Below are 11,522 nucleotides of genomic sequence, written 5' to 3'. Positions count from 1 at the left end.
CGCCGATACGAGCAAGAACGTCCGCCGCTTGATTAATTTCTCAGGCCACGTGATGGAACTCGAGCCGGTCGAACCGAGCCGACATTTTTAGGACGGCATTACGATAAGCTGCCATCTTCGGATCTTTGGCATCAAAGTCTCCATTTATTTGAGATATTGCCAGGTTTGAGTCCCCGCGCACTTCCAAGCATTGTATGCCCATGGAGACGGCCATCCGGAGACCATGCAATAAGGCCTCGTATTCTGCTGCATTGTTGGAGTCTATGTATAGTATTTGGAGTACGTACTGAACGATGTCTCCAGTAGGGGACGTTAAAATGACGCCCGCTCCTAGCCCTGCCAGCATTTTGGAGCCGTCAAAATACATAACCCAATTGGAATATGTGCCGTACTCTTTAGGGAGTTCGGCCTCTATCCATTTGGCGACCAAGTCAGCCAGTACTTGGGATTTAATAGCTTGACGTGGTTTGTATGTAATGTCAAATGGGAGGAGCTCAATGACCTATTTGGCAATTCGGGCCGTGGCATCGCGGTTATTTATAATGTCGTTGAGTGGTACTTTGGAAGCCACTGTAATCGAACACTCCTGGAAGTAGTGACGGAGCTTTTGGGATGCCATGAAGACCGCGTATGCTATCTTTTGATAATGGGGGTACCGGGATTTTCATGGTGTAAGGACAGTGGATACGTAGTATACTGGCTTCTGAAGCGGGAATTTATGTCCGCCCTGTTCTCGTTCAACGACGAGTACGGCGCTCACCACCTGATGTGTTGCCGATATGTATAATAACATCGGTTCGCCGGCGTTTGGTGCGGCCAAGATTGGATTGCTCGCAATAAGGGTTTTTATTTCCTCCAGTCCGGCTGTTGTCGCGTCTATCCACTCGAAGTGATTGGTTCACCGTAAAAGGCGATAGAGTGGCAGTGCCTTTTCTCCCAATCTGGAGATGAAGCGGCTTAGAGCTGCCACGCAACCTGCGAGTTTTTGAACTTGTTTAAGGTCTGTTGGTGTAGCCAATTGCGACAAAGCTCGGATTTTGGCTGGATTTGCTTCAATTCCTCTATTGGAAATGATGAAGCCCAGCAGTTTTCCGGCCGGGACGCCGAAAACCCACTTTTCCGGATTGAGCTTAATGTCATACACGCGGAGGTTGTCGAATGTGAGACGTAAATCGTCTATTAGTGTTTCGACGTGCCTAGTTTTGATGCCGACGTCGTCCACATAAGTTTCAACTGTCTTGCCGATCTATTTCTCCAGGCATGTTTGAATCATGCGTTGGTATGTGGCACCAGCGTTCTTGAGCCCGAAGGGCATGGTGTTGAAGCAGAATGGCCCATATGGGGTAATGAATGTTGTTGCAGCTTGATCGGACTCCTTCATTTTGATTTTCTGGTATCCGGAATATGCATCCAGGAAACACAGTGAGTCGTGTCATGCGGTAACATCAATGATTTGATCAATGCAGGGGAGGGGGAAGGGATCCTTAGGGCAAGCCTTATTGAGGTCTTTAAAATCGACGCACAACCACTAGGATTTGTCCTTCTTTGGTACCATTACCAGGTTCCAGTCCAGATGTTTTATTTCTCTAATGAATCCGGCTTCAATTAGCTTGGCTAGCTCCTCCTCCATAGCTTGACGTTTGGGTTCAGAAAAGCGCCGCAGTGTTTGCTTGACCGGTATATATCCCTTTAATATATTTAGGCTGTGTTCGGCCAACTCACGTGGGATTCCTGGCATGTCAGAGGGGTGCTAGGCGAATATATCCCAATTTTCGCGAAGAAAATCCCATAGCGCGGCGTCGACCGTTGGGTCTAGCTGTGCCCCAATAGATGATGTCTTCTTGGGGTCTGTTGGATGGACCTGGAATTTGGCTATTTCTTCCGCTGGCATGAAGGAGGTGGATTTGGGGCGTTTGTCTAAGATTACATCATCTCTGTCCACCATGGAGCGCAGTGCGGTTAATTCTTCGGCCGCGAGTTCTTCAGATAATTCCTCAAGGGCCAGGGATGCGGTTTTATTTTCGGTGGGAGTGCTATGTCCGGATCACTGGCGAGAGTGATTATGCCATTTGGCCCGGGCATCTTAAGCTTCATGTACCCGTAATGAGGTACAGCTTGGAAGCATGTAAATGCCTCTCGCCCCAAGAGGGCGTGATATCTGTTGTTGAAAGGGGCCACTTGGAAGGTTATTTCTTCTGACCGGTAATTCTCCGGCGTGTTGAATACCACGTCTAGTCTTATTTTTCCCGCACACTCTGCCTCCTGACTGGGAATGATTCCTCGGAAGGTCATGCTGCTTTGCTCGATGCGGCCCCTGTCTATTTCCATTTTGTGGAGTGTATCTTCGTACATGAGGTTTAGTCCACTGTCGCTGTCCATGAGAACCTTGGTGAGCCGAAAGCCGTCCATGATTGGACTGAGGACCAAGGCGGCTGGTGCTTGGGCTGTCCTGTATTTTGGTTTGTCACCGGAATTGAAAGTTATAGCTAGCCATGTCGTTCCAAGGGTTTATTGCTGCTATTTGACAGACTTTGGCGAGTTCGTGGAGTGCCCTTTTGCGCCTATTGTTTGAGGCGAATGCCTCAAAGACCGTCAGTACTTTGGGGTCGTCGTCTTCTGGGGGGTGTTGTTCTGTGGTATTCTTGGTGAGGATATCCTCACCGCTCTTGGCCACTTGCTGGAGTATCCAACATGCTCTAAGGCTATGTGTTGGTATGTTATCCGGTGTTGCATGTAGTTTGCATGGCCCATCGAGCCATCCTTCTACAACGGTTCCATGCCTCGTACTGGACTTATATTTCTTTACTATTGGACTGGGCGCATTACAAGGGCGCGCCCTTTTCGCCTGAATGAGGGATTGAGTGGGGACCGATGGTTCCCAACGGGCTACCTGAGTTTTCCAGGTGCTTTCCACTGCGCTGTACTTCTGTACGATAGTTGCCAAGTCAGCAAACTGTAGTATGCGACGGCGGTTGATGGCATTGAGGATTCCTTCGTCCATGCAATTGTTGTGGAATGCTGAGATCACTTCCTCGTCGCGGCAACCATTAATCTTGTCTTTGACAAGAAGGAATCTAGGCCAGAAGTGGTGGACCGTTTCCTGAGACTACTATTGTATGCTCATGAGAGCGCTTATATTTAGGTGGGTGGGTGGTTTTAAATCTGAACCCTGACGCAATTTTGGATCCGTAGTCTAAAGGACCTCCGGACTTAACAGATCGAGCTCCGGGATATCCACTGATTTCTTAGGCCTGTCGTCCGATTCTATGTTCGGAGGGCAGGATGCATCTCCTCGCGGGTGGGTGTCCGGCTCTTTGAAGCCAGAGATCCGGACATAGTCCGTCCTTAGTATGGATGAAGAGTTGTTGTCTCGCTCCTCGACTATCGCTATCTGGTGGGTGATCGGTGGAGATTTGATTTCTCTTTGATCGGGTTTAAGTCCAATTCGATCATAGTCTGTGGCGATCCCCAGGGCGGCGATGCGATCTAGGAGCTCGTTTAAAGACGAAAGCTCCGCTGGATCCATCTGCTTGAAGTGTCCGAAGTCGATACGAAGGGGATTTTCGCTCACCCGAGAGGTCATCGTCGGCTCAACAACCGAACGGGCGGTCATGGTAAGCCGCCCAGCCGGAGGGTTTGGCCCGGGGCCAGTGCTCCTCCGGCGGTGATATTGTCCTTGAGAACAAGGCGAGCCATCGATCCTGTCGTCGACGTCATAGTGGAACTCCCAATGAAAGCACCAATGTCGGTGTCAAAACCGGCGGATCTCGGGTAGGGGGTCCCGAACTGTGCTTCTAGGATCGATGGTAACAGAAGACGGGGGACACAATGTTTTACCCAGGTTTGGGCCCTCTCTATGCAGGTAATACCCTATGTCTTGCTTGATTGATCTTGATGAATATGAGTATTGCAAGAGTTGATCTATGACGAGATCGTAATGACTAAACCCTTAAAGTTTAGTCTGGCTATGATTATTCGGGGGTATATATGGACCTAGCCCTCCGGTTTATATAAGCATAGGAGGGATCTAGGGTTACACAAGATCGGTTACAGAGAAAGGAATATTCATATTTGGCTGCCAAGCTTGCCTCCCACGCCAAGGAGAGTCCCATCCGAACACGAGTAGAGTCTTCTATCTTCGTATCTTCACAGCCCATCAGTCCGGCCCATATCCAATAGGTCGGACGCCCGAGGAACCCTTAGTCCAGAGGAGCGGGGAGGGGCTGGCGGCACGGGATCGGAGGCCCCTGGCGCCGCCTGAGGGGAGGCAGCGCGAGGAGGAGGTGTGTTCTCTTTGAAATATGTAGTTCACTTGTTTCCACTTATAAAATACTCCCTCCGTTCCTAAATATTTGTCTATCTAGACATTTCAATTGGACTACCACATATGGATGTATGTAGATATATGTTAAAGTGTAGATTCACTCATTGTCGGTGTCAAAACTGACGGATCTCGGGTAGGGGGTCTCGAGCTGTGAGCCTAGGACGGATGGTAACAAGAGGCAAGGGATACAAAGTTTTACCCAGGTTCGGGCCCTCTTGATGGAGTTAAAACCCTACGTCCTTCTTGATTAATATTAATGATATGGGTAGTACAAGAGTAGATCTACCACGAGATCGGAGAGGCTAAACCCTAGAAGCTAGCCTATGGTATGATTGTTGTTCTGTATGTTGTCCTACGGACTAAAACCCTCCGGTTTATATAGACACCGGATAGGGTTAGGGTTACACAAAGTCGGTTACAATGGTAGGAGATCTATATATCCGTATCGCTAAGCTTGCCTTCCACGCCAAGGAAAGTCCCTTCCGGACACGGGACGAAGTCTTCAATCTTGTATCTTCATAGTCCAGGAGTCCGGCTGAAGGTCTATAGTCCGGCCATCCGGACACCCCCTAATCCAGGACTCCCTCAGTAGCCCCTGAACCAGGCTTCAATGACGACGAGTCCGGCGCACAGATTGTCTTCGGCATTGCAAGGCGGGTTCCTCCTCCAAGTACTTCATAGAAGATTTTGAACACAAAGATAGTGTCCGGCTCTGCAAAATAAGTTTCCACATATAGCCATAGAGAGAATAATATTTACACAAATCTAATCTGCTGACGTATTCTGCAGTGTGACATCACACCACGGCCAAGCCTTTATTCGAATCGTTTTATTATCACACCTCAGCGTGTTATGCGAGGCGGTTTCCTTGGCACGTCTTGTTAAAGCAGAGACCGTGTCCCCTTATTCCGGGATTCTCATCAATACGGGCGTGGGTAACCCAACCGCGCCATTGATTATGGCGCTTGGGGATAAGCGAGTTTTACCAGGCTGGTGGGGACGCATAGTCGCGTCTACCCATATAAGGGGATAAGGATCCACCTTTTTACCTACGCCTTCTTCCTCCTTTGCCTATCCATTTTCGAGCACTCGAGATCCAGCGCCCAAGTCCGCACTCCCCACCTCAACCTTCTCCAGCCATGTCCGGAGAGGGAGGCAAGTGGATGGTCTCCTCCGTTACGAAGGGACACATCAAAAGACTAAGGAAGGCCGGATACTTGTCTAACGACATTGCGCACCGGCTTCCCGAAGAGGGGCAGCTCATCCCCACCCCTAGGCCCCATGAGAGGGTGGTGTTCCTCCCCCATTTCCTCCACGGACTGGGCTTCCCTCTCCACCCATTTGTCCGGGGGCTCATGTTCTACTATGGCCTGGATTTCCACAATCTGGCCCCGAACTTTGTCCTCAACATCTCGGCATTTATCGTTGTGTGCGAGGCTTTCCTCCGCATCCGCCCCCATTTCGGCCTATGGCTCAAGACGTTCAATGTCAAGCCGAAGGTGGTGCGTGGTAACCAGGCGGAGTGCGGAGGCGCCATGGTGGGCAAGATGCCCAACATCTTATGGCTCGAGGGCTCATTTATGGAGACCCTAAAGGGGTGGCAATCAGGGTGGTTTTACATCACCGGGCCGCGTGATCCTAAGTGGGTCGCAGCCCCCGAGTTCCGATCCGGACCCCCTACGCGGCTCACCTCCTGGAAAGAGACGGGCCTGTCGTGGGGTAAAAAAGGAGAGCTGACCGGACTCCAAACATGCGTCCATACCCTGGTGGACAAGCAGCTCAAGCTTGTCAACGTAGTCCAGGTTATGCTCATCCGCCGGATCCTCCTGTGTAAACAACAGGCTTTCAACCTGTGGGAGTTCGACCCGGCGCGGCACCGAACTCTGAGCAGGCTCTTCGATACGACGTACGAAGATGCCTGGAAGGTGCTTTTCAAGGGTGCCGAGGCCCCCGCATCCGCTACCGAGGATCGCGGATTCAGCACGCAGCGTAACACTCGTGCGGTAAGCTGTTTTTACCTTTTATAGGGTATTAGTTTTTCATAGTTTGACTCCATGCGGGATCTAAGCTCCCTTACTATAACACCCTCGATGCAACTATATCTCCCACGTGTCGAGGCACGACTTAGAGGCATAATCGCATTGAAGGCATATGTCGCAAGTTAGGAAATCTTCACAACATCCCATGTAATATAGATAATAAAAGGGGAGATAGCATAGTTGGCTTACACTCGCCACGTCAATCAAGGTACATAAATAACATTGCATCATTCAAACACTCATGGCCCGACTACGGCGCCAAAATAAAAGATAACCCAACATGCGACACGGTCCCGATCACCCCCAACTGGGCACCACTACTGATCATCAGGAAAGGAAACATAGTATCGTTGAGAGTCCTCATCGAACTCCCACTTGAGCTCGAGCGCGTCACCTGGAGCGGAATCATCAGGCCCTGCATCTGGTGTAATAGTAATCTGTGAGCCACAGGGACTCAGCAATCTCGCACCCTCGCGATCAAGACTATTTAAGCTTATAGGTATGGCAAGGTAAATATGTGGAGCTGCAGCAAGCGACTAGCATATATGGTGGCTATCCTGTTCGCAAAAGAGAGCGAGAAGAGAAGGCAAAGCGCGAGCGAGAAACTAGAGAGCAACCTGCGCAAGCATTACTCCAACACCGTGTTCACTTCCCGGACTCCGCCGAGAAGAGGCCATCACGGTAACACACTCAGTTGATTCATTTTAATTAAGTTAAGGTTCAAGTTATCTACAACCGGACATTAACAAATTCCCGTCTGCCCATAACCGCGGGCACGGATTTCAAAAGTTCAAATCCCTACAGGGGAGTCCCAACTTAGCCCATGACAAGCTCTCACGGTCAACGAAGGAATAGACCTCCTCCCGAGACGTTCCGATCAGACTCGGTACCTCGGTTCTTCAAGACACTTTGACAGGTTAAAACAAATCCAGCAACACCGCCCGAATGTGCCGACAAATCCCGATAGGAGCTTCACATATCTCGTTCTCAGGGCACACTCAGATAGGTCAAGCTACGAGTAAAACCAACCCTCGAGTTTCCCCGAGGTGGCCCCGCAGGCTGCCTGGTTCGGACCAACACTCAGAGGAGCACTGGCCCGGGGGGGGGGGTTAAAATAAGATGACCCTCGGGCTCCGGAAACCCAAGGGAAAAAGAGGCTAGGTGGCAAATGGTAAAACCAAGGTTGGGCATTGCTGGAAAAGCTTTAATCAAGGCAAACTATCAAGGGGTTCCCATTATAACCCAACCACGTAAGGAACGCAAAAAATCCGGGAACATAACACCGATATGACGGAAACAAGGGCGGAAAGAGTGGAACAAAACACCAGGCATAAGGCCGAGCATTCCACCCTTTACCAAGTATATAGATGCATTAAGATAACATGGCAAAATAATGATATCCCAACAAGAAAAATAATGTTCCAACAAGGAACGGCCTCCAATCTTCACCTGCAACTAGCAACGCTATAAGAGGGGCTGAGCAAAGCGGTAACATAGCCAATCAATGGTTTCCTAGGACATGGTGGGTTAGAGGTTTGACATGGCAATTTGGGAGGCTTGAAAGCAAGTGGTAGGAATCGTAGCATTGGCATAGCAAAAGAGGGAGCATCTAGCAAAGCAAAGATAGTAGTGATTTCGAGGGCATGATCATCTTGCCTGAGATCCCGCAAGGAAGAAGAACGAGTCCATGAAGAAGACAAACGGACGTAAATGAACTGGTCCTCACAAATGCGACGTTAACGGAACCAACCCGAAGAAGCAACATCGGAAAGAAGCACACAACATAGTAAACAACCACGACATGAACATGGCATGATGCACAATCAAGTATGATGCATGTCCGGTTTAATGAAACATGGCGTGGCAAAATGCACAAACAACACTACAAGTTAAGTGGAGCTCAATATGCAACGAGTTGCATATTGACGGAACACCACATGCCTTATTTTAGTTCTCTCTTGTTTATGTACTCAACAAGATTAAATGTTGTTCGCATGGCAAGAGGTGACGCAAAGTAAACTACCTATCTAGTCAAGTTTAAATGAGGCCGGAAGCAACGAACAACAATTTCAGAAACTCCTCATGAGCATATTATAGATTTGGTACTGTTCTGCCCTAAACATTATTTTAGAGTTGTTAAACATGAAAAGTAAGGCCACCATGTTAAACTAGGCATTTTTCTACCCCATTTACATATAAAGATTATTTAATTCGGAGCTACGGTTATTTAGTTATGAAATAAAGCATTTTAGCATGGCATTAGGTAAATTATGAACAAACATCATTTTAAACATTTTAAACATAGATGAAAGTTGCACAATATGAATCTACACAAAATTCTAAGCAACTTTCATATATAAATCATTTTAATATGGTGCACGGTTATTAAGTTATTAAATGCATGGACTTGAAGGGCTTTTCTGTAAAACTGTCAATCCCGTGGAAAATTAGGAAATTCATAGATCAGGGAAAAAACGGAGCAGGCAGAAACTGGCTGGGCGCTGGGCTGTGGTGTTCTCACCATTGGGCCTAATAGGCCGGATCTGGAGAGGAAACGACCCACTGGGGCGCTAGAGGCAAACGTTGTGGTCCAACCGGGCGGCCACGCAGAGGTGATCGAGCGGGCGAGCGCGCTCCTCTGCTCGTGAGGAAAACAGAGCAGCGATGCCTGAGCAGGCGAAGCAGGGAAGCGGCCGCGCGATGCACGGGGGGACTTGGCGCTACTTCGGCGAGGGGCCGGCGGCGCGGATCCAGCGGGCGACGCGACGGGGAGGTCGGATCTGTCGGAGACGGCTACGGACAAAGCAGCACTGCGGCGGGAGCTGCAAGGCCATGGCAGGGGAGAATTTTAGACAAGAGGCTGAGAGATTAGAGAAAGAGAGGACCGGAGGAAGAGCTGGAAGAGGTGAGGCGACCTGGCCGAGGCGGGTGCTCGAGGAGGTCATCTGACAGAGCAGGTCAACAGTGGTGGCAACATGGGCAGGGGCAGCAGACTTGGACGGTGGAGCCTGGGTGCGGCAGCGTGAATGGAAAGGCGGCAGCGACGAGGCATGACGGCGCAAGCACGGGAAAACCGAGGTCGAGAAGGGGTCCATAGCGCGCGGGGTTGCTGCCTGGTGCTGCTCCAGCGAGCTGCAGCTCGCGGTCGACGGCTGGGGCGGGGGCTATTGCTCGGGAAGAGCTCCTGCGAGGGAGAGAGAGATGTGTGAGGGAGAGCGGAAGAAAGAAAGACGGGGAGGAGGAACCGAGGGAGAGGGCACGGGGTCGCCTTGGCAGTGGTGGTGCCAATCGCCGGTGTAAGAAGTAGCTCCAAGAGGCGCAAGGTTTGTGGATCGAGGAACAGGAGGCGTGCACCGGCTGGATGGATCGATGGGACAAAGAAACTGGGGATGGATCCCGAGAGATTTCGAGTGGGTGGCGGTGGCGGACACGGGATGGATGGGACAGATCCCCTAGGTTTTAGGGTTAGGCTAGATTTGGTAGGTGGTGGTCTATTAATATAAGGAAAAGAGGGAGTTTGGATCCTCCGACCGAAATCGGACGGTTCAGAAAGAATAGGCTAGGGAGTCTAAATAATAAAACGGTGATATTTTGTAGACGTTAGGGGATGATCCGGACACAATGGTAGCGACAGCCCGGGTCGGGTCCGGGACAACTTCGGACGCGCGCGAGGGGTTCGATGCACTGTGCAGAGAAGGTTTCGGACCGTGCGGTCGCATCGGACAACTCCGGAAGCGAAGAGGGGAAAGAGGATGGACTAGGTGGGTTGTGGCGAGACTGCGAGGGGAAGAAGAGAGAGAGAGGGCCCGGCATCTGTTTCCGGAGACCGAAAACGTCCGACGTTAGACCAGCTATAATGCCGCTATAGTTAATCGTTGGGGCGTCAAACGAACTCCGAATGCGATGAAACTTGGCAGGCGGCCTACCTACACTATAATAAGACCGCACGCCAAATTTCAACCCAATCCGAGAACATTTTCCAGTCACTTATAATATACTATCTCGGACATGCCGCGGGCGCGTGCAAGTGTGTTTGGGCTCAGAACGGACAACAGAGAGAACTCGGAGAACTCGAACGAATGCAAGTTTTTGAAAAACATGATGATGCTATGCAAATGATGACATGATGAAATGCAACATGAAAGCAAAAGACATGGCAACGTAGCGACTAACTGGAAGACACCTGGCACATCGGTCTCGGGGCGTCACAACACTCCACCACTATGAGAGGATCTCGTCCCGAGATCTAAAATGGCACCGGAGGGGAAAACGGAGGAGAAAGAGAAGAGGTAAACTACGTTGCTTCTTTGACAAACGAGTGAACCCACGAACCTTGAAAAGGTTAAGCCATTTCGAGAAAAGAATACAACAGCGATGAACGAAGTTGGAAACACTCTGTTAGAAAAGAGGGGCAAGGAGGAACAACTTCGAGCAGCACTCCGGTTGAGAAGAAAAGGAATTGCATAAGAACTTTTTAAGATGAGAAGATACTTGATGAAATCACAACACACTGCCTCCGAAACTATTGAATGAATGGAACAAGGGGTAAGAAAAAATCTCAGACAGCACTCCGGTTGAAAAGAGATGCAAGGCTTGATAAGGCTAAAAGAACTTGAGCCAAAAGGGCACAACACTACGATTAAATGGATAGGCATGGAAAGAACACGATCCTGACAAAGCAAGAAGATGGGTTGGAGAGAGCAACATCACAGTGCCTCAAGAACGAAGGGAAACAAGATCTTGAGAGAGCACGCTTACAACAAATGCTAGAACGGAGTTGTTGGAAAACCAACAATGAAAAGAACAATCTTGATATGGTCTTACATAATACATCTCAAATTATGAGTTGACAGCCTGCCACTCACGGGAAAATAATTGGATTGATATGAACGAGGAGACGAGAAACTTATTTCACCGGGAGGATAAATGAAGAACTTGGGTCATTTATAAGCACCATAAATAGCAACAATCCTTAGGGAAGGCTTTGGTGAAATATAACCCAAGATAACTCCAAAGAAGAGATTGATGGATTTAAAATACCTCATTCTTAATAACATGTGAATCATGAACTCAAATTATCAAGAATGATGTAAAACCACCTCCAATGATACGGTAGAAAGAAATGCAGTCCGGATAGCAAGATGAAGAAAGCTTGAGCT

The sequence above is a fragment of the Triticum urartu genome, chromosome 7A (genome assembly GCF_056163025.1).
Source record: "Triticum urartu cultivar PI428250 chromosome 7A, HENAU_Tu73, whole genome shotgun sequence".
In the NCBI taxonomy this organism is placed as follows: Eukaryota; Viridiplantae; Streptophyta; class Magnoliopsida; order Poales; family Poaceae; genus Triticum; species Triticum urartu.
Note: the sequence above shows the minus strand (reverse complement) of the source record.